Below are 23,693 nucleotides of genomic sequence, written 5' to 3'. Positions count from 1 at the left end.
CAAATTGTTCAATTTCCTTTCTTTTTATGGCTGAGCAATATTCCATTGTATATATGTGCCACAACTTCTTTATCCATTCATCTGTCGATGGACACTTAGGTTGCTTCCATGTCCTGGCTATTGTAAATAGTGCTGCAATGAACATTGTGGTACATGACTCTTTTTGAGTTATGGTTTTCTCAGGGTATATGCCCAGTAGTGGGATTGCTGGGTCGTATGGTAGTTCTATTTTTAGTTTTTTAAGGAACCTCCATACTGTTCTCCATAGTGGCTGTATCAATTTACATTCCCACCAACAGTGCAAGCGGGTTCCCTTTTCTCCACACCCTCTCCAGCATTTATCGTTTGTAGATTTTTTGATGATGGCCATTCTGACTGGTGTGAGGTGATACCTCATTGTAGTTTTGATTTGCGTTTCTCTAATGATGAGTGATGTTGGGCATCCTTTCATGTGTTTGTTGGCAATCTGTATATCTTCTTCAGAGAAATGTCTATTTAGGTCTTCTGCCCATTTTTGGATTGGGTTATTTGTTTTTTTTATATTGAGCTAGATGGGCTGCTTGTATATTTTGGAGATTAATCCTTTGTCCATTGCTTCATTTGCAAATATTTTCTCCCATTCTGAGGGATGTCTTTTCATCTTGTTTATGGCTTCCTTTGCTGTGAAAAAGCTTTTCAGTTTTATTAGGTCCCATTTGTTTAGTTTCGTATTTATTTCCATTTCTCTAGGAAGTGGGTCAAAAAGGATCTTGCTGTGATTTATGTCATAGTGTGTTTTGCCTATGTTTTCCTCTAAGAGTTTTATAGTGTCTGGCCTTACATTTAGGTCTTTAATCCATTTTGAGTTTATTTTTGTGTTTAGTATTAGGGAGTGTTCTAGTTTCATTCTTTTACATGTAGCTGTCCATTTTCCCAGCACCACTTATCGAAGAAGCTGTCTTTTCTCCATTGTATATTCTTGCCTCCTTTATCAAAGATAAGGTGGCCACACGTGTGTGGGTTTACCTCTGGGCTTTCTATCCTGTTCCACTGACCTATATTTCTGTTTTTGTGCCAGTACCATACTGTCTTGATTACTGTAGCTTTGTAGTATAGTCTGAAGTCAGGGAACCTGATTCCTCCAGCTCCGTTTTTCTTTCTCAGGATTGCTTTGGTTATTCAGGGTCTTTTGTGTTTCCATACAAATTGTGAAATTTTTTGTTCTAGTTCTGTGAAAAATGCCAGTGGTAGTTTGATAGGGATTGCATTGAATCTGTAGATTGCTTTGGGTAGTATAGTCATTTTCACAATGTTGATTTTTCCAATCCAAGAATATGGTATATCTCTCCATCTGTTTGTATCATCTTTAGTTTCTTTCATCAGTGTCTTATAGTTCTGCATACAGGTCTTTTGTCTCCCTAGGTAGGTTTATTCCTAGGTATTTTATTCTTTTTGTTGCAATGGTAAATGGGAGTGTTTCCTTGATTTCTCTTTCAGATTTTTCGTCATTAGTGTATAGGAATGCAAACGATTTCTGTGCATTAATTTTGTATCCTGCTACTCTACCAAATTCATTGATTAGTCCTAGTAGTTTTCTGGTAGCATCTTTAGGATTCTCCATGTATAGTATCATGTCATCTGCAAACAGTGACAGCTTTACTTCTTCTTTTCTGATTTGGATTCCTTTTATTTCTTTTTCTTCTCTGATAACTGTGGCTAAACCTTCCAAAACTATGTTGAATAATAGCGAGAGTGGGCAACCTTGTCTTCTTCCTGATCTTAGAGGAAATGGTTTCAGTTTCACCACTGAGAATGATGTTGGCTGTGGGTTTGTCATATATGGCCTTTATTATGTTGAGGTAGGTTCCCTCTATGCCTGCTTTCTGGAGGGTTTTTATCATAAATGGGTGTTGAATTTTGTGGAAAGCTTTTTCTGCATCTATTGAGAGGATTGTATGGTTTTTATCCTTCAGTTTCTTAATATGGTGTATCACATTGATTGATTTGCATATGTTGAAGTATCCTTGCATTCCTGGGGCAAACCCCACTTGATCATGATGTATAATCCTTTTAATGTGCTGCTGGATTCTGTTTGCTAGCATTCTGTTGCAGATTCTTGCATCTATGTTCATCAGTGATATTGGCCTGTAGTTTTCTTTTTTTGTAACATCTTTGTCTGGTTTTGGTATCAGGGTGATGGTGGCCTCTTAGAATGAGTTTGGGAATGTTCCTCCCTCTGTTATATTTGGGAAGCGTTTGAGAAGGATAGGTGTTAGCTCTTCTCTAAATGTTTGATAGAATTCGCCTGTGAAGCCATCTGGTCCTGGGCTTTTGTTTGTTGGAAGATTTTTAATCACAGTTTCAGTTTCATTGCTTGTGATTGGTCTGTTCATATTTTCTATTTCCTCCTGGTTCAGTCTCGGAAGGTTGTGCTTTTCTAAGAATTTGTCCATTTCTTCCAGGTTGTCCATTTTGTTGGCATAGAGTTGCTTGTAGTAATCTCTCATGATCCTTTGTATTTCTGCAGTGTCAGTTGTTACTTCTCCTTTTTCATTTCTAATTCTGTTGATTTGAGTCTTCTCCCTTTTTTTCTTGATGAGTCTGGCTAATGGTTTATCAATTTTGTTTATCTTCTCAAAGAACCAGCTTTTAGTTTTATTGATCTTTGTTATTGTTTCTTTCATTTCTTTTTCATTTATTTCCGATCTGTTCTTTATGATTTCTTTCCTTCTGCCATCTTTGGGCTTTTTTTGTTCTTCTTTTTCTGATTGCTTTAGGTGTAAGGCTAGGTTGTTTATTTGTGATTTTTCTTGTTTCTTGAGGTAGGATTGTATTGCTATAAACTTCCCTCTTAGAACTGCTTTTGCTGTGTCCCAGAGGTTTTGGGTCATCATGTTTTCCCTGTCATTTCTTTCTAGGTATTTTTTGATTTCCTCAGTAATCTCTTCGTTATTTAGTAGTGTATTGTTTAGCCTCCATGTGTTTGTATTTTTTACAGTTTTTTCCTGTAATTGATATGTAGTCTCATACCGTTGTGGTCAGAAAAGTTACTTGATATGATTTCAATTTTCTTAAATTTACCAATGCTTGATCTGTGACCCAAGATATGGTCTGTCCTGGAGAGTGTTCCATGAGCACTTGAGAAGAAAGTGTATTTTGTTGTTTTTGGATTGAATTCCTATAAATATCAAATAAGTCCATCTTGTTTAATGTGTCATTTAAAGCTTGTGTTTCCTTATCTATTTTCATTTTGGATGATCTGTCCATTGGTGAAAGTGGGGTGTTAAAAGTCCCCTACTATGATTGTGTTACTGTCTATTTCCCCTTTTATGGCTGTTAGCATTTGCCTTATGTATTGAGGTGCTTCTATGTTGGGTGCATAAATATTTACAATTGTTATATCTTCTTCTTGGATTGATCCCTTGATCATTATGTAGTGTCTTTCTTTGTCTCTTGTAATAGTCTTTATTTTAAAGTCTATCTTGTCTGATATGAGTATTGCTACTCCAGCTTTCTTTTGATTTCCATTTGCCTGGAATATTTTTTTCCATCCCCCCACTTTCAGTCGGTATGTGTCCCGAGGTCTGAAGTGGGTCTATTGTAGACAGCATATATACAGGTCTTGTTTTTGTATCCATTCAGCCACTCTGTATCTTTTGGTTGGAGTGTTTAATCCATTTACATTTAATGTAATTATCAATATGTATGTTCCTATCACCTTTTTCTTAATTCTTTTGGGTTTGTTTTTGTAGGTCTTTTCCTTCTCTTGTGTCTCCTGCCTAGAGAAGTTCCTTTAGCATTTGTTGTAAAGCTGGTTTGGGGGTGCAGAATTCTCTTAACTTTTGCTTGTCTGTAAAGCTTTTAATTTCTCTGTCGAATCTGAATGGGATCCTTGCTGGGTAGAGAAATCTTGGTTGTAGGTTTTTCCCTTTCATCACTTTAAATATGTCCTGCCACTCCCTTCTGGCTTGTAGAGTTTCTGCTGAAAGATCAGCTGTTAACCTTATGGGGATTCCCTTCTATGTTATTTGTTGCTTTTCCCTTGCTGCTTTTAATATTTTTTATTTGTATTTAACTTTGATCGTTTGATTAATATGTGTCTTGGTGTGTTTCTCCTTGGATTTATCCTGTATGGGACTCTCTGTGCTTCCTGGACTTGATTAACTATTTCCTTTCCCATGTTAGGGAAGTTTTCAAGTATAATCTCTTCAAATATTTTCTCAGACCCTTACTTTTTCTCTTCTTCTTCTGGGACCCGTATAATTCGAATGTTGGTGCATTTAATGTTGTCCCAGAAGTCTCTGAGACTGTCCTCAATTCTTTTCATTCTTTTTTCTTTATTCTGCTCTGCTGTAGTTATTTCCTCTTTTATCTTCCAGGTCACTTATCCGTTTTCTGCCTCAGTTACTCTGCTGTTGATTCCTTCTAGAGAATTTTTAATTTCATTTATTGTGTTGTTTGTCATGGTTTGTTTGCTCTTTAGCTCTTCTAGGTCCTTGTTAAACGTTTCTTGTATTTTCTCCATTCTATTTCCAAGATTTTGGATCATCTTACTATCATTACACTGAATTCTTTTTCAGGTAGACTGCCTATTTCCTCTTCCTTTGTTTGGTCTGGTGGGTTTTTACCTTGCTTCTTCATCTGCTGCATATTTCTCTGTCTTCTCATTTTGTTTACCTTACTTTGTTTGGGATCTCCTTTTCTCAGGCTGCAGTTTCATAGTTCCCGTTGTTTTTGGTGTCTGCCTTCAGTGGGTGAGGTTCGTTCAGTGGCTTGTGCAGGCTTCCTGGTGGAGGGGACTGGTACCTGTGTTCTGCTGGGTGGGGCTGGATCTTGTCTTTCTGGTGGGCAGGGCCATGTCTGGTGGTGTGTTTTGGGGTGTCTGTGAACTTAGTATGATTTTAGACAGCCTCTCTGCTAATAGGTGGTGTTGTGTTCCTATCTTCCTAATTGTTTGGCATGGGGAGTTCAGCACTGGGGCTTGCTGGACATTGGGTGGAGCTGGGTCTTAGTGTTGTGACGGAGATCTCTGGGAGAGCTCTCACCGACTGATATTTCGTGGTGCCAGGAGGTCCCTGGTGGTCCAATGTCCTGAACTTGGCTCTCCCACCTCAGACTTGGCTCTCTGACACCAGGCCTGAGCACGAAGACCCTGTCAGCCACATAGATATGTTACAGGGTCTTTTTCCTCCTAGGGACTCAGCCAGGATTTCAGGCAGTGGGCTCTGAGTCCAAAAATTGCCTCTATTTGGGAACTTGCCGAACACGACACAGGAGAGGCTTCAATATTTTCTTGGAGTTGGATTTGCTCTCTTGTACTTCTCCCATTGCCACAGAAAAACCTTCCCTGAGTAGCTGCTGCTCCTTTATCCTTAATTCCTCAACTGAACACTCTTTACTCTTGAAAGTTACCTAAATTGTATAAAAATGCCTCAGTTCCATGTTATAAGTCTCTTCCAGTGTGTCATAACCATCACTGTCATAGTCCATGAAATCAGGCTAAAACATAAGCACGTGATTTAGGACCTTGTTTATCTGGTAAAAGAAAAAAATAACTTACATTTGTTCTACAAAGTGTGCCATGTGTGTGTGTGTGTGTGTGTGTTTAAGGAATTCTTAAAAAACTCTGGAAGCGAAATGTGACTACTTTGGTATAAACCAAGTGAGTTGTCACAACCGGCAAACAATTCAGTTCCCTTGGTGTGATTTATGGGTATTCCACTGGGTCAAGGCAAAGAAAATTAGTAACTGTAAGAAAATAGACTGTGTACAAAATATTTCTTACTACTGAACTTCTCTTCCTTTTTTAGATCTTCTTTATTAGGGAACCATCTTGAAAACTAAGGCATTATTGTCAAGGACCATTCTGTTGTCTAAAATTCTTTTAAATTATTTCCTTTTATATACTTCAGTTATAGAAATTCTCCAAAGCCTTTGTTGGGAGTTAGATATAATTCAGTCCTTGACATAATCATACATTTTATAAATTTGTTTTGAGATTGTATTTTTCTCATTACCATTCATTGTCAAACAATACTTTGTATAAAAAAAAGTAGAAGTAGCAAGATAGCATGAGGTCACTATTTAATATATTTAATATGTGAGATGTCAGGTAAGTTGGATTCAGTATCTGTCCTCAGGTGATGTTATCCCTGATATTGAGTTGGAATAGGAAGTCTCATTTCTCAAGAATTGCAGAGAAATTGAAGACGGGAGCTGTGTGTGTGTGTGTCTGTGTGTCTGTGTTTTGTGTGAGTGTATGGGGGGGACAGTTTGTTCATTCATTCATTGCAAGTTATGACCTGGCAACATGGTAGATATTCATTAAATCAGTTTACACACTGTCAATAGAGACACGATTTTTATGTAAAATTAAAATGAGTATTTTTATTCATAAAATTCCTGACTTCCAAGGACCAGGAAGTTCTGCTTTGAATACATCATTCATTCTCATATTTATTATAAGTTCAAAAGCTCATGTGTAGTAAGTCGTGAAGCCAGTATTTTCACCCACATCCTGACTCCTGATCCAGACCATCCCCACTATACCACACTGAGGGGAAATATAATGTTATGTGAGATGAGGTTGCAGATCTGTGCTAGAGCAACACAAACAAACACACGACCAATGAATGGACAGCACTCTTCTTTGTGCTGGTTCTTTTAATTTGCTTCTCAACATTTACCAAGTGACATCCACTTAGCCAACATCCCTTTTGCCTTTAATTGTCATCTGTCTTCTCCCTCCCCCTTATTTCTTACTTTCCCTTCTCCTCCTCTAAGACCCAAAGTATGGATGGCAGTGGACCCAGACAGAGTTAGTCACAAAGCCCCACCTAAGTCCTTTCTCTCCACCTCCATCTTAAATCTTAATTTTGACAATTAGAACGATGAGTGTCTTTTTTTTTTACATTTTAAGGCACGTTCTAGATAGTAGAGTTGACATTATTTTTCCAGTCCTTAGATTCCTCCATCCCTTTACTGATGACTTAAAATGAGTTAATATTTTTGGCTTGTTTCTATAGCTACAGTTTCAAGAATACATAAAGAAAATGAAATGTAAAAGAAAATAAAACTCTTTTCCAAGGATAGTATTTCCTAACCTAGTGTAGCTTATAACTCCAGTAGGAGCATATAGTAGGTAAAAGTAAATTGATCAGATCGTTATCGGAGAATGTTATTCTCAATTTTTGTTCCTAGCAGGATTCAAACTTGTTTATGTCATTTCAGGGCGGGAAGCTGAGGTTAGGAATGTAAGCAATTACTATTCTGAAGGAGTACACCTTTTTATTTTTCAGAAAGAAAAAAAAAGATTATAAATGCAAATTGTACCACTCTTAAATATTCAAAAGCTTATCAGAGTGAAATTTAAGTTGGAACAAAGGTCTATGCCTTAGTAAGCTAAAATCTAGAACACTGACATTGTCCAATCTTTAGACAAATTAAAATATCTTAAAAGACTGTCCAGTTTCTCAAGCCTTCTCTTCGGCAGTACATGTTGTACCAATATCGATGATGGTGCCCACCCCACCAGCGTCAAGCACAGGACATACTAACTGGGAACATTCTAAAGAGAAGAGCCTCTTGGCTTTGCCGTTTCTTTCTTTTTTTTAACATCTTTATTGGAGTATAATTGCTTTACAATGGTGTGTTAGTTTCTGCTTTATAACAAAGTGAATCAGCTATACGTATACATATATCCCCATATCCCCTCCGTCTTGCATCTCCCTCCCACCCTCCCTATCCCACCCCTCTATGTGGACACAAAGCACCAAGCTGATCTCCCTGTGCTATGTGGCTGCTTCCCACTAGCTATCTATTTTATATTTGGTAGTGTATATATGTCCATGCCACTCTCTCACTTAGTCCCAGCTTACCCTTTCCCCTCCCCGTGTCCTCAAGTCCATTCTCTACATCTGCATCTTTATTCCTGTCCTGCCCCTAGGTTCTTCAGAACCATTTTTTTTTTTTTTTTTTTTTTAGATTCCATATATATGTGTTAGCATACGGTATTTGTTTTTCTCCTTCTGACTTACTTCACTCTGTATGACAGACTCTAGGTCCATCCACCTCACTACAAATAACTCAATTTCGTTTCTTTTATGGGCTTTGCCTTTTCTAAAAAGGCATGGTGAATCTTCATAGGAAGATGGCGTGTCACATTGACATAGCAAAAATTTCAGCACATATAAAATATAAAATGAAAAGGTAAAGCCCTTAGTCCTTTTCCATTTAAAATTCATTTTGGGGGTAGGAAATGAAATTTTTCAAAAGCTGACCTATTTGTTCCTGAAATATCTATCCATCACTGAGAAAAGAGGATAGAAATGGAAAAGCAGATCTCTTAAATTTTGTTGGAGGAACAAGTTGGTAAGAATGATGGCAGCTAGATTATGGGATTCTGGGAGGTGGTGGCATGTGGGGCTGGTGGCAGTTGGAGCTGGGGGTGCTGGGCAGGAGGTGGGCCTTGTCTCTGCACACTTCCTCCCAGCCCCACCCTCTCCCACCCTGTCCCCAGTACACACGCCTCATTTGTCCCCCTTTTCTAATTTTGTCTTTTGTTCCAATTCTGCTCAATTAAAGCTTTAATTTTTAATAAAAAATTATAAATATGTCCTAAAATAAATTTGGGAAAATGTTAGATCAGCCTAGGACTTAATTATGCATGAAGTTATTGTGCTAGTTTTTTCTTTTTTATGCTTAAGGATGCCTCCAGGGAAACCACTTTTCTATGGCCTTAATCAGGTGATTTAGACCTTGAAATTGATTCAGTTGTGTACCTGTGATTGTTTCACTGCACAGTGTGTAATCAAATACCTTCCAATAACCTTTGGCTGGAATAATTATCACCTTCAGCCAAAATGTGTGTTGACCAACCGCACACTGAAGGCTCACTAGTGAAGGTCACACTGACTGAGCCTATGGACAAGCTCATTTTGGCTGAGGTCACTGCAGTAGGTTGGATAAGTGTCCCCCAAAATCTGTGTCAACCAGGAACCTCAGAATGTGACCCTGTTTGGAAACAGGGTCTTTGCAGATATAATTAGTTAAGTTAAGGTAAGGTCATACCGCAAATACCATATAACTCATATGTGCAATCTAAAATACGACACAAACGAACATATCTATGAAAGAGAAACAGACTCACAGACATAGAGAACAGATTTGTGGTTGCCAAGGGGGAGGGGGTGTGGGGGAGGGATGGATTGGGAGTTTGGGATTAGCAGATGAAAACTATTATATATAGGATGGATAAACAACAGGGTCCTACTGTAGAGCACAGGGAACTATATTAAATAGATTGTGATAAACCATAATGGAAAACAATATGAAAAAGAATGTGTATGTGTACAATTGAATCACTTAGCTATACAGCAGAAATTAACACAACATTGTAAATCAACTATACAATAAAATTTTTTTTTAAAAAATGAGGTCACACTGAATTAGGGTAGGCCCTAAATCTGAAGTGTGGTATCTTTATTTATTTTTTTTAAAATAAATTTATTTATTTATTTATTTCTGGCTGTGTTGGGTCTTGGTTGCTGCACGCAGGCTTTCTCTAGTTGTGGCGAGCAGGGGCTACTCTTCATTGTGGTGCGCAGGCTTCTCATTGCGGTGGCTTCTCTTGTTGCGGAGCACGGGCTCTAGGCACACGAGCTCAGTAGTTGTGGCTCGTGGGCTCAGTAGTTGTGGCACACAGGCTCAGTAGTTGTGGCTCGTGGGCTCTAGAGCGTAGGCTCAGTAGTTGTGGTGCATGGGCTTAGTTGTTCCACAGCATGTGGGATCTTCCCAGACCAGGGCTCAAACCTGTGTCCCGTGCATTGGCAGGCAGATTCTTAACCACTGTGCCACCAGGGAAGCCCTAAAGCGTGGTATCTTTATAAGAAGAGGACATACACACAGAGACACACAGAGAGGAAATCCGTGTGAAGACAGAGGTGGAGACTAGAGTGATGCAGCCATAAGCCAAGGAATGACAAGGGCTGCCGGCAACCACGGGAAGCTAGGAGGAGGCAAAGGGTTCTTCTCCAGAGCCTTCAGAGAGATCACAGCCCTGCTGACACCTTGATTTTGGACTTCTAATCTCCAGAACTATGCAAGAATAACATTCTGTCATTTAAGCCACCAGACCGTGGCACTTTGTTCTGGCAGCTCCAGGAGCCTGATAAGGTCACCCTAGTAAGGAACCCAGTGGAGTCTGCCAAGCAGAGCAGCCACCCGAGGACACAGCACAGGAAAATAAAGGGGTGAATAACTCAGAGAAGCTGCCTGTCCCCAAACAGTGCCCACACCCTGAACAGATACAAACAGATCCAGATAGAAAGCTGTTTTTCCCTAAGCCAAGGCCATTCCCCTCCATAGCTCACGTTCAAGGCAGCTCACCCCCTGCGGCAGGATTGGCTCTGCAAGCCCAGGTGAGGCTGCCTCCGCCAAAGTTCAAATCCAACCTCTTTGATGGGTGGCTGTGAAAGAAGCATCTCCCGACGTGTGGATCCGAGGCTTATGTTTTCTGCCCGTTTATGAGCCAGCCTCCCTTTCCCTCCTGACTTTGAACTTGCATCTGAAAGTTAGGAGGACTTGTTGGCTGTGAACTTGGTGGGTACCATGGACAGCCAGCAGTCAGTCACTCTCGGGTCTCATGCAGAGCACGTGACATGACGAGTCTCATTTAAGGAAGTCGGCTCCAGCAGCTGTGTACAGAACAAATGCTCTCTGGATTTAGTATGAAACGTGACTGTGTTTTTCCATTTAAAATATCACAAATCAGGGACTTCCCTGGTGGTGCAGTAGTTAAGAATCCACCTGCCAGTGCAGGGGACACGTGTTCGAGCCCTGGTCCGGGAAGATCCCACATGCCGCGGAGCAACTAAGCCCGTGCGCCACAACTACTGAGCCTGCGCTCTAGAGCCCATGAGCCACAGCTACTGAGCCCACGTGCCATAACTACTGAAGCCTGCGTGCCTAGAGCCCGTGCTCCGCAACAAGAGAAGCCACCACAATAGAAGCCCGTGCACCGCAACAAAGAGTAGCCCCTGCTCGCCGCAACTGGAGAAAGCCCGCCCGCAGCAACGAAGACCCAACGCAGACAAAAATAAATAAATAAAAATTTTTTTTTTAATGATAAAATATCATAAATCAATATCCTAAAGATCCCTTCCTGGCCATTATTATCATTTTCAGTGTGAACTGTGGGTAAAGCCTCCGATCCTTTTTCACTTTTTAAAAATCTGCCAGCTCAGAATGGCAACTCGGATCGGATCGGCATTACTGTCTGGCTGTGTTACATTTGGTCGTGAGCACGTAGGACTTTATCTCCAGCGGAAATAATTTGCATAAGGCTGGCATTGCTAACTAACATCCACAGCTCATTTCCTGGTGCCGCCTAGTCATTTCTTTATTTTTATTATTCTGTTCCCACTTCAGCATCTTGTCCTGAAGGACGACAATATACAACCCTAATTTTTTCCATCTCTCTTTGTGTACAGAGAATGTTATTAAGGCCGTCAAAAGGGCTGCACTGTGCCTTTGCTTATGAGGATAATTAAACTCAGACCCTCAATTAGTCATTTTAACCCATATAACGGATGAGCGCTTGGTCCCGTGGTGCCACTAATTCTAGAGTGACCTTGAGAAAACCCCATCACAAAGTCATACTAGTGATAATCACACTCTCCCTAGAAAGCTCCTAGGAAATTTATTTTATCTGGTTTACTCTTGCGTTAGACGCAGGAAAGAAGAATTATTATTATTTTTATGTTAAGTTCAGTTGGTTGCCAATATTATGCATCTAATAAAAAAGAATCTGTTTTTTAAAGTATTTTTAAGTCTTGTAGAATGAACTCTGGATTTATCCCAATCTTGTATTGCCGCTGAATTGAGTACTCTTACCCAGGCCCTGAAAAGGGGAGGACCTAGTCTACGCGGATGCTGTGCACAGGCACAACGCCACTCACCCCACCGACACTCCATCTCCCCACACCTGCTCCTAAAGCAGAGGGTGCTCCCCACCTGAGCAGCTCTCCACTTCCTGATCAGTGTATCTATATGGAGGCAAAGTGGATGGTTTTCTTGAGTCATGACTCAATAATAAAGGTCCTCTTTGAAGGAAGGGGACAGAATTCAGGGGGGCGGAATGAGTAGGGGGTCTTAGGAGTCCATCAGAGAGGATGGTTGGGCTGCCCATCTCTGCAGCTCCATCAGTGATGGGGGCTCCAGTGTCCATGGTGCCCCCCAATGCCTCTAACTCACTTCCTCTTACCTAATCGGAAGGAGGTGTGGTGGTTTGTACCCTTATCACTTTGCTTGGGCTGTCATAACAAGGCACCACAGATGGGGTGGCTTAAACCGCAGAAATGTATCGTCTCGCAGTTCTAGAGCTTAGAAGTCTAAGATTAGGATGTTGGCAGGGCTGGTTTTCCGAGGCCCCTGCCCTCAGCTTGCAGGTAGCCACCTACTGGCCATGTCCTCACTTGGTCTCCCCTCTGTGGGTCTGTGTCCTGATCTCTTCCTCTAAGGACGCCATTCATATTGGATTAGGGCCCAGGCTAAAGACCTCATTTTATCTTAATTACCTCTTTGAAGACAGTTTTTAAATACAGTAACATTCTGAGGTACAGGGGGTTAGGACCTAACATCTGAGCTTGGGAGGGACATAATTCAGCCCATAAGAATACTCCAATAGTTGGCTTTCACTGTTTTTTCTCACTTTGGGAAACAATTTTTAATAAATTAAAACATTCTTCTAGCAAGGTCTTGTTGACCAGTATGAAGCCTGTTTTAATTTATTGTATAACAAAGCCAAAATCATACTTATTCCCTAGCCAAAAAAAAAAGCTAATGTTAACTTTCTGTCTCTACTTCCAAGTGGAAGTAATTGTAAAAATATGCGACAGGCTGACACCTTCCTTTTCTTACCTTTAAGGAGAGGTGGTCACCAATGGAACGTCAAGAAATTATATAACAACATAAGAATTATAAAAAGCCAATTAATGAATTTGTTCTTGAATTGGGGTTTATGTACTGAACTATTGACATAGTAAATTCTTGTACTTGATGAAATCAATAAGTTAATTTAACAACCAAAGAGGGATCTTAGAAAATCTATTCATCTTAAATTCTAGTTATTGAATGTATATGACCTTTGATTTGAAATTAGGAGATCGGCATTTGAGCTTTAACTTTAATAGTCTTGCCAATTGTCCTGAGGGAAACTAGGCTACATTATCTTGGTGTCAAATTCCATGGCTATAAAGGAGTCGTTTGGACTAGATGTCCTTGATGAAATGTTAAAAAAAAAAAAAAAAAAAAAAGAAGTAAAGCATGATCAGGGTATTTGCTAGCTGACCCCAAGTTGGAATCCCCAAAAAAGGCATCCCTGAAGGAGGTATCCTCAAGGAAGGCATCACCCTTGAATACCACAGGCTCTAGGGCCTGGCCTTTGGCCTTACCTGGTAAGAAACTTGACCTTCAAGCTGCAAGACCATCAGGAGAAAATTAGCTCTTGGCTTAGCACCAACTAAAAGCTCATCATAATGCTGTGCTTCTTTAATACGCATGCTGTTTAATGCAATTGTCCCAATAATCTAGTGAGGTAGGAGTTCCTATCCCATTTTACAAATCGAGAAGCTGATATCCTTAAGGGCAAGAGTAACTTGTCCCAAGTCATACAACTAGTAAGAGACTGAAAGGTGATGTAAGTTCCAGGTTGCAGGATGCCACAGCTGGGTTCCTCTCCCTTCACCATATGCCATAAGCCAGAGATGAAAGGCAGCTTAAGAACACATGTGTCTATTTACACAGAGGAGAGGTTGCTGACTCACTTGGGATCCTATGAGAAGCATTCACTGAGGTGGAATTAGATCCATGCACAATATTTAATTAAGGGAAACCCCCGAGAGGAAAGATGGGTGGGAACCAGAGGAGCTGGGAACCATGAAACCATGATGCAGGTCTGACCCCAAGGGAAGGCAGGCAGGCAGGAAGGAAGGAAGGGAGGGAGGAAGGAAGGATTGAAATGTCTTAGACTCCAGGGGAGTTCAGCAAGACCACTGGAGACTTCTCCAGCCCAAGTCATCCTTCAAAGGAGTCCCCCATTTCCCAGGAACAGGCTTGTCTTTTCACTGCCACCAAGCTCAGTTGCTGGCTGGGAGCCTCTGTGCGAGGTGAGGCCCCTGCAGGAAGGCAAACACTGACAGACTTCAGGGCACAGCAGCTGGGCAATTGACATCGATCAGTGATGCTTCTGCAGTTAGAGATCTGAGCAGGTGCACGTTCATGGATGTTCCATCAGCCTAATCTTTTACCAGCGCTCTCATTCGCTCTAGGCTAGCCACTAAAAAGCCACACTTTCATCAGAAAGTCACTTGGTGGTATGGAATCCAAACAAGAGGAGTTACTTATATTGACTGCAAGTTTTATTCTCTCAACATCTATTCTTTTTACTATGTGTTAGGCCCTCTGGTAGGCATGAGGCTACAAGGAAGAGCAAACGCTAGACACAGTCTATGGAGTTGGCCATCAAAAGCAGTGGACAATGTCATTGAAACAGCCTAATGCCTTTACGTCCCATTAGGCTGCCGCACGACTGGACAAATTGGAGTGTGTTTTTCCTAAATAATGCCTCAAAAAGCCATATTTTTTTTCAATATTTTCATGGCTGAAAAGCTCCCTCTGACTGATACATTCTTTCTTTACATATAAAAAGCTTTTTGCCTTTAATTGGTTTATTGTTACATCTTGTAGCCCTGAAGCTTTCTGTCTCTTCAGGATTTTGCATTTCTCTTATCTTTTCTATTAGGAAAAGTCTGAAAAAAAAACTTTATTTTTCAGTTCTTTCAGAAGACCTTTCTGTGTCCCAAGAAGACTAACTATAATTTCACCAAGTTCTTCCTGGCATTTATGTTCCATGAAATAGTAATAGAGATCATTTCTCCCAAAACATTATTTTATTTCCCTAATCTAGAGAAAGTGAGAGTTTAACGATTTCACCTTAAATATAAATGATTAATATAAATTACCCCATCATGCTATTCCTTCTTAAAGTTTCCATCACTTATTTCTGCAAAATCTGATCTACTTAATTATGAAAATTTGCAGGATCTAGCTAAAACTTGTTTTTAATTATTTATCCTATAATTTTCTTGCAAATATGGGCTTCTTTTAAAAGGACAAGCAAATATTAAATTTTATCTTTTCAAAGTCTACAAACAATAAATGCTGGAGAGGGTGTGGAGAAAAGGGAACCCTCTTGCACTGTTGGTGGGAATGTAAATTGATACAGCCACTATGGAGAACAGTACGGAGGTTCCTTAAAAAACTAAAAATAGAACTACCATGTGACCCAGCAATCCCACTACTGGGCATATACCCTGAGAAAACCGTAATTCAAAAAGAGTCATGTACCACAATGTTCATTGCAGCTGTATTTACAATAGCCAGGACATGGAAGCAACCTAAGTGTCCATTGACAGATGAATGGATAAAGAAGAGGTGGCACATATATACAATGGAATATTACTCAGCCATAAAAGGAAACGAAATTGAGTTATTTGTAGTGAGGTGGATGGACCTAGAGACTGTCATACAGAGTGAAGTAAGTCAGAAAGAGAAAAACAAATACCGTATGCTAACACATATATATGGAATCTAAAAAAAAAAAAAAAGGTTCTGATGCACCTAGGGGCAGGACAGGCATAAAGATGCAGACGTAGAGAATGGACTTGAGGACACGGGGTATGAGTAGCCATTCTTCCTATCAGAGTATGAATATTCAAATCTTCCACTAGTATGAACAAATTACTTCCTTTAAAAAAAAGGTTGAATGAGAAAGTTTAGTTAATTCCCAATTGGTAGACAATGGTGTTTAATATTTATTCCTGTAAACCATTGGGTTATAAAGCGTTAGCTCCCTGATAAATAGAAAGCAAATTGTAAGTGCTGGTTCCTTCTTAAAATCTTTCATAACTTCTTGATATTAAAAATATAATTTTCCTCCTTCCACCTCCCAAATTATATTACATTGCTTCAGAAGTAGCTTCCCTGGAGGAAAAGCTAAGAAACAAGTCTATTAACCGTAAATTGAAGAAGAAAGAGCTCGCCAGTTTTACTTATTGCTTACATACTAAGCTTCTCCAATACTTCAATCCATCTGTTTTCATACCATTTCTCCTTTCCCTTTTCAAAGTGACATTTATTTTGAAATAGAGCCAATATTTACCAGAGTTGGGACAAAACAACCAAGGAGATGGTACAATTCACAGAAGAACATCAGAGCACACACAGAGGCTAGCCCATGTTCAGTAACATTGATGAAGATCTCCAACTTGCAGTTATGATTGCTCTTGGAGGAAAGAGAAACATAGTCGATGAGAGCCACGAATAACATTGTCCAGAAGCACCAGTTCAGAGAGTACCCTCCTAGCCACCATGTTATGGATTCAGAGTGAAGAGCTGGATGTGCAGCTCTGCCCCGCCCAGCCTGTCTCTTAATTCTGCCGCTCTCCTTATTCTCTTCCTTGAGTCTATTTGAAATAAATTTAATTTCTTCCTTAGGTGACCAAGAATATTTGAAAAAAATAGTAGAAAATTTCCCAATTGCCCTCCTGTTCTCACAGGCCCCCTTTCCTGGGTTAGTGATTTCCTTGTGTCCCTGTGCAGGTGTCCACGACTGTTCACTGCAGGGCATTTGACAGACAGCTGCAGGGGAGGCTGACTGGGATGTCTGGTTCCCTGGATTCCTCTCCATCACCCTTTGAAGCTGCGATAGGGAGGGATGAGAAATGTGGTCTTTGTACTCAGAGAGCTATGGCTGCATGAGGATCATAGGAAGCAGAGGTGCAGGTGGGCAGAATAGAGACTCCCCACTGGGGTGCCTGCATTGTGGACCTCCATGTTGCCTCTCTGCTACGCAATCCTCAGCATCTCATAGAAAGTTCCCCGAGCACTGGGGAAGCTACTGAAGATAAAAATCATTCTTTAGTGCTTATTAGAAAGTTCTCATTCTGAGCTGGCAGAAGCTTCTGGAAGTACCAACCACAGTGTTCTTCTTAAGCAGAGAAAAGTCAAAGAGAGGGGAGCCCTGTCCAGATTGCATGCTTGGTCTACATTTTCTTGCCTCCAAAAGGTTTAAGCAAAAGAAGCAATAGTTAGGAAAAACGTGACAACCTTCACACTAGATTTTCAGGACCCTGTGCTTTTCTAAGTCTGTATCATAAATTCACTTTCAGTTTTTCAGTCTGCTAAGTAAAAGGACAAACATGCCAGGACTTCAGACTAAGCCTACGTCCTTTGTTATTGTCCCATAGAAAGACAAATACATCATTATTCCCCATTAACAGGCACTCCAGTAGCAAGGAGATGCCGTGCTGTGGATGCACTGACTGGGGCTAATGAATCCCAACAACTAATTACATTTCTCTTAAGGTAACTTATTACCAGAAAGGAGCTGTGTTAGCACAAAGATGTTATGAGAGAACGGCGATACCCAGGAAGAGGCCAGCTAATTAATGATCCCCCATAATTCTCCATGATAGCCCTGTCTGGACTTGCGTGTCCAGACCATTGTTCTTCCCAGCATTACATTTGGCCTGACCTTATTTTGGACCAACAGTGTTATGGGTAATTGCAGGCTAATTTATATAAACAAATGAGGGCCCTGCCAAATAAAAGCATCGTCATTGCAGTTGGCACTCACTGCTCTAAGAGCTCTCTATTTTGCTCAAGTTTGGGTCAAGTGGTTACAGCCAATGAAGCTTACTGCAAAAAATAATTATTTCAGGGAAGAAAAAGCACTATGTCCTTGTAAAACCTGCCAGGAAGCGTGGCTTGTGGTCTGTTGCATAGAGTGGGTCCTCCCTCCCATGTTTTGGAAGAAACTGGTTTCAGGTCTTAGAATCTTAACAGGACCTGAAAGGCTATTTTTCCTTAGCACGTATGAAGGGAGTGCTGATAAGTTTCTTCCTAGAACATAAAGGAACTTTACTTATTTCTCCTCTGCAGGCAGCGCCGCCATCCTGACTAGCAAACCTGATTAAATGTCATTTGTCCTTGACCCCTGTCACTTTTAAGCAGCTGAAATAGATTAAGAGGCCAGTGCTTCCCAAATCAGAGGGAGCCAAGTGTCAGCAGCCAGAACCCCTAGCAATAGACTCACAAAGGAACTGAGGCTGGGGTTTATTATGATTTTCCAGGGCTCGTTTCTAGTTGAGGGGAGATGATTGAGACAGATTATCCTCCTGTTTCCTCTCAAGCACCCAGCCAGGATCCCCTGCAAGCTTAGACAGAGACCTCCGGAAGACAAGTGTCTGAGCATCCTTCCACCGAGGCCAGCAGGGGAACCACAGCTCAGAAAGGCAAAGCTGTGGGTCTAAAGCACCCACGTGGCCACTGAGACAGGAACACTGTTGGAGAAAGGGAGCCCTTACCTGTCACCTCTCAAGGACTGTAAGATTCCTCTTCTTTATATAGGAACTTTTTATGCTCTGAAGGCTTTGATTTAAGTGAAGCCAAAGGTCGAGAAGTACGATGAACCACAAAGATCAGATTCACCCGGCCCGTGGGTCAATCTGACCAGCCGCAAAACTGCATTCCTCTCCTCAAGGGGCCCCTTCTCTTTTGACTCTGGCATGACCCCCTACTTCCCCAGCATTTCCTTCCCCCCCGCTTATTTTTCTTTCATTTAACATAAAATGAACCATTGAGAAGTGAACAATTCAGTGGCATTTAGTACATTCCCATTGTAGTGCAACCACCTCTATCTAGTTCCAAAATATCTTCATGACCCCAAGAAGAAACTCTGAACCCATTAAATGGTTACTCCCCATTCTCCCTCCTGCTGGCCCTGGTGATCACCAGTCTGTGTTCTGTCTTTTTGGATTTACCAATTCTGGATATTTCATTTAAATGGAGTCATGTAATGTATAGCCTTTTGTGACTGGCTTCTTTCACTTAGCATAATGGCTTCAAGGTTCATCCATGTTGTAGCTTGGATGAGTACTTCATTCCTTTTTATAGTGGACTGGTGAATATTTCTTTGGATGGATATACTACATTCTGTTTATCCATTCATCCATCAATGGACATTTAGGCTGTGTCTGCCCTTTGGGTACCGTGACTAATGCTGCTATTAACATGTCCCTCTATTTGTTTGAGCCCCTACTTTCATTCTTTTGGGCATACATTTGGGAGCAGAATTGCTGGATCGTATGGTCCCTCTTGGTGTAAGTTTTTAGGAACTGTCAAACTGTTTCCCTACCTATTTTATGTGTGTCCATCCCATTATATTTTCTGGGCTAGACTATTCTCTTTTTCTCAGCTCGTTTGCCTTTTCTTTTGTCTGTTCATTCCAGAGAAGCTTTCTCTCCAGCTGTTGGATTATTAAGGCCATTTGTCTTTATAGCACTCTGCATGAGTCCTTAAAAGAAAGGCACTACGTTAATGTTACAGTTTTCACTTTAAAACTCTGAGGACTGGGAAAAACTCACTGCAGCTACCTGGTCAGAGCTGGCCAGACACTCCGAGTCTCCAGCCCCACGCTGGGCTCCTCTGCCCTCACTGTGTTTGCAATGCTGGCCTCTTTTCTGTTGCTCTACACACTGAGATCTTTTCTACCTCAGGACCTTTACGTGTGACTCCCAGCACCTGGAGGACTTTATTCTCTCTTCTTTACCTTTAGGCTCAGTTTAAATGTCTTCTATTCAGAGAGACTTTCCTCAACACCTTCCCCTCCCTAATGCCTTTGCAAAGCATGCTGGGCTCTTGATCAGACCTTCTGACAGTTTGCAGTGATGTCCTTGCCTGTGTTCTTGTGTGTGTGAGGCCAGTTGCTCCACAAGCTACGTTCTTATCTACATGAGGATTGTGTCTTTTATCGTCATAGATTTCCCTGCCCCAGAACAGCCTCTGGCCCTGATAGACCCCTATAAATAGCTCTTAACTGAATGAATGAATGAATGAATGAATCAGTGAACAGTTCTTCTCTTGCTGCTTTGCTGGCTGCCTAAAAAGTGTCCTGTACTAATTTTCACCAAAGCAAGGAACCTTTTAACTTTCCTGGCTACTCATAAAATCTTCCCAGTTGCAGAGAGAATGTTACTTGCATGATTACCAGTTTCCCCGTGAGATCAGTTTCTTGGTTAGAGCCACGTACCTGCTTATTTTCCAGTGTGGGTGTTTGTGATATTTCTGTTAAATAAAACCACCACATCAATCAGTTTCACCAAATGGCAGAATATATTTTCTCCTGTTTAGTTCAGTTTGTCCTTGCAGTTTGGTCTTATTACCCCTGGTTCTTAGGATGCTGAATTCTTCTTCCACCTCATTGAAAGGAAGCTGTAGGACTGTTGGTTTATCAGCGCAGTTAGATAATAAATATGGACAAAAACTCTCTAATATCACTAATCATCACTTAATTCTCACAACAGCTTTATAAATGATAGGTTACTGTGTGGGGTTTTATCCCCCAATTTTAAATAAGAAGAAACTGCAGCTCAGAGAGGTTCAACAATTTGTCTTAGAGCTCGTGGTAGAAAGCTGTGAGTCAAGATTTAAACCTGGGCTTTCAGAATCCAAATATTGACTAGAATGCTCTGCCATGACGTCAGCCTTGGCGTCAGCCTATCAGCACTCAGCACTGCAGCCAGCCTGCCCCACTCGTAAAGAATTAGGACAGCCATAGCCATCTCATCATCGCCTCCTTGGTCAAGTGCTAAGTCAACAGCGTAGATAAAATGGGTGACGTCTCTTGTTCCACACAAACAGATATTGAGTTTCTAGTATGTGCCCAGGACTCTGCTAGGTACCAGAGAAACACACATGAATAAGACATGATACTTATGGCCTAAAAGGGTAGAAGGGAATCTGAGCTATAGGGCATAATGTGTGCATTTAGTGCCATAAAAAGTTTATGCAGAATTTCTAGAAGACCTCTGAGTGAAGGAATCATAGATTCCACCTGCAGGACTCCAGGAAGACAGCCCAGAGGCCTGCACTGGGAGGAAGGAAAGCTTTCAGGGGAAGGGGGTAGAGGAGCGGTGTGGTCCAGGCCATAGGACCTGAGTATGCAGTAGGAGCCCGAGGCCCACAGGGGCTGAGCAAGTGGCTGAGGGGGGCTAGTCAGGGTGTGGTTGGCGGGGAAGGACCTGAGAGGCCCCTGGGAGGGGAAGGGTCTTTTGGGAGCTGATTGTTAAGATTGTTGGGAGGGAGGGTCATTTTGAAGAGGTTCCTTTATTTTTGTAGGCCACGGGCAACCGTGGAGCGGTAACCTGTTAGAGACACAACGTTCCCTGCGCCGTAGGGATTCAGCCGTGCCCACAGGGAGGAGGAAGGATGCGGGCGGGGGAGAGGCAAGGGGAGGGGACTGTGGAGCTGGCAGAGGGGCAGGTGGGGCTGTGATGGCACTGGCTCTGTTTTGAGCCTGGACCAGTCCAGGCCACGCACTAGAAGGTTCGGACGCCCTGTCTTTGAGATAGGTGTGATGCTGTTATGGGATACCATCTTAACTGTAAAGTCCAAGCCAAGAGGAGTTGGCCTTCAAATCCAGATCTGACTGGAAACCCACTAGCTGTGTGATCTTGGGCACCTGAGGTGGCCTCTCCAAGCCTCAGTTTCTCCATCCGTGAACGGCGGTGATGGTGTTGATGCAGGGCAAGGACAAGGGTGAGGCGAGGAAGGCTGAGCTGTGCAGAGTTGGAGCCCTCTTTTGTTTAAAATGTTGATATTTGAGGGAATTCCCTGGCAGCCCAGTGGTTAGGACTCTGTGCTTTCACTGCTGGGGGCCCGGGCTCAATCCCTGGTCAGGGAACTAAGATCCCACAAGCCGCATGGCGCGGCCAAAAAAAGAGAATTTTTTTTTAATTAAAAAAATGTTTTAAAAATTTAAAAACAGGAAATGATCTCATTAGTACCAAAGTTCTAAAACTCCAATGCCTATAAGCACCAGAGAACTGATGTTAATAACAGACAGGCATAGTTGTTCCATAAGGACTACTTAATTTAAAAAACTTAAAAGTAAGTAAATAAAATTTTGATATTTTGTTCATCATGGATTTTTTCATTAATTTTGATGAAAAAATATTGTGTTAATAAAAATATTATTTAGTGCAACAATGTAAAGGTACTCAACACAACTGAACTGCACACTAAAAAATGGTTAAGATGATAAATTTTGTTATTTATATTTTATCACAATTTAAAATTACCTATTATTTCTGATGATCAGTGAATTTTTGGAGTAGCCCCCCCTAAATTTTGCACTGAGTAAAGGCCTCGTTCACCTCACCCTTATGCTGGCCCTGCAGCCATGCACATAAATAGCTTGGCACAGGGCCTGGCCCACAGGAAACTCACTTTAACTGCTGGCTGCTGGCTCTGGACAGCAGCCATCATGCAATTGGAATGAAAGTCTTGGGAGCTACTGGGAATGATCAAGGGACAGTTAAGGGCTAAGCGTTGGGTCCCCTCTGGCTCCTAGGTGCTTCACAGACTATGCCTCGTCTAATCCTCTCAAATATAAGCCCACTTTACAGATGGAGAAACTGAGGGTCAGAGAGCTTAAATGTGTTGTCCAAGGCCAGGCTGATAATATCAGAGTGGAAATTTGACACCAAAGCTTTTCTACTCCCCCAGGCTGAGTTTCAGAGCATAAAATACTTCCATTCTTTATAAATGAATGCCAACATTTCACAAACATTGTATTACACAAATCAGGACGTGCTAAGAGAAGGGTGTGGAGGTGTTCATGGCGTGTCCCTGTGTGTATCCTTCTCCCTGGCTCCCCAGGAAGCCCCACTACCTGCAACTCCAGAGTGTCTTGCCTGAAATTCCTTTAACGAGATAAGAAGGTGACCTGGTCTGTCTCTGAACTCTCTATGGACCAGGGCTGGAGAAGGAGCGGGCGGCTGGAGGCCGGTTTCCAATTTTATGTCCTTTCTGTGGCTACAGTACATTAGTATTGCTGTCACTTAGTCCTCTTTCTCCTTCCCGTGCTAGAAAGTTATCATCCACTTGACAAGCAAATCAATCACAAGCAGCCATGCATATTTAGTCACAGACCAAAATCGGCCCTGGGTGGAGACACAGGACCATCGAGGGCTGCCTACTGCCAGCCTGTGCTTCTGAGTGCAGGAGTGCAGACATGCTGGCCGAGGGCATCTGTCTGCTTTCTCCTAACCCTAATCAGAGTTTGTCTTCACTTTGTCAGCTTGCATGGCTGCCCATCCTTCCCAAGCTGCCCTTCTTGGAGGCCAGCTGCCCAGCCTCTAGCTCTTTCCCAGAGTAGCATGATGCTCTGTGACCTGAGTGTGGAATGACCAGATGCCAGGGGGCAGTAAGCAAGTAATATAAGTGGGGTGAGAATTATGAAAGCGTACAATGAATGAGCATAGAACAAAGGGATTTCACCCAGTCAGTGGAACAGGGAAAGCCTTCCTGTGAAAAAGACAAGAAAGATGAGTAGGAGTTGGCCAAGTGACAAAGAAGGAAGAGTGTCCCAGACCTGTGCCATGGGCAGGACCTTGAGTTTGACTCTGAGTACAGTGGAAGGTCTTGGGGTGGTGGACTCGTGCTCCAATGTACATCTTAGAAGAATCACTGAAGCTTCCCTGGGAGGTGGGGGGAACTGTAGCCAAAATTTGGCCTCTGTACCCCGGTACCACATTGAATCTTGGAGACAGAGTTTTGGGTGAAGTAGAAAAACATCGCTTTATTGCTTTGTC

At 41.8% G+C, this 23,693-nt stretch overlaps 1 protein-coding gene across 3 annotated transcripts in view; it reads left to right on the top strand.

Annotated features, from left to right (window-relative positions):
• Positions 1-23,693, top strand: part of CTNND2 (catenin delta 2) — a 975,434-nt gene that overhangs the window by 782,150 nt on the left and 169,591 nt on the right. The window lies entirely within an intron of this gene.

The sequence above is a fragment of the Eubalaena glacialis genome, chromosome 4, assembly GCF_028564815.1.
Source record: "Eubalaena glacialis isolate mEubGla1 chromosome 4, mEubGla1.1.hap2.+ XY, whole genome shotgun sequence".
Taxonomy (NCBI): domain Eukaryota; kingdom Metazoa; phylum Chordata; class Mammalia; order Artiodactyla; family Balaenidae; genus Eubalaena; species Eubalaena glacialis.
This window is presented reverse-complemented; position numbering and strand designations above follow the sequence as displayed.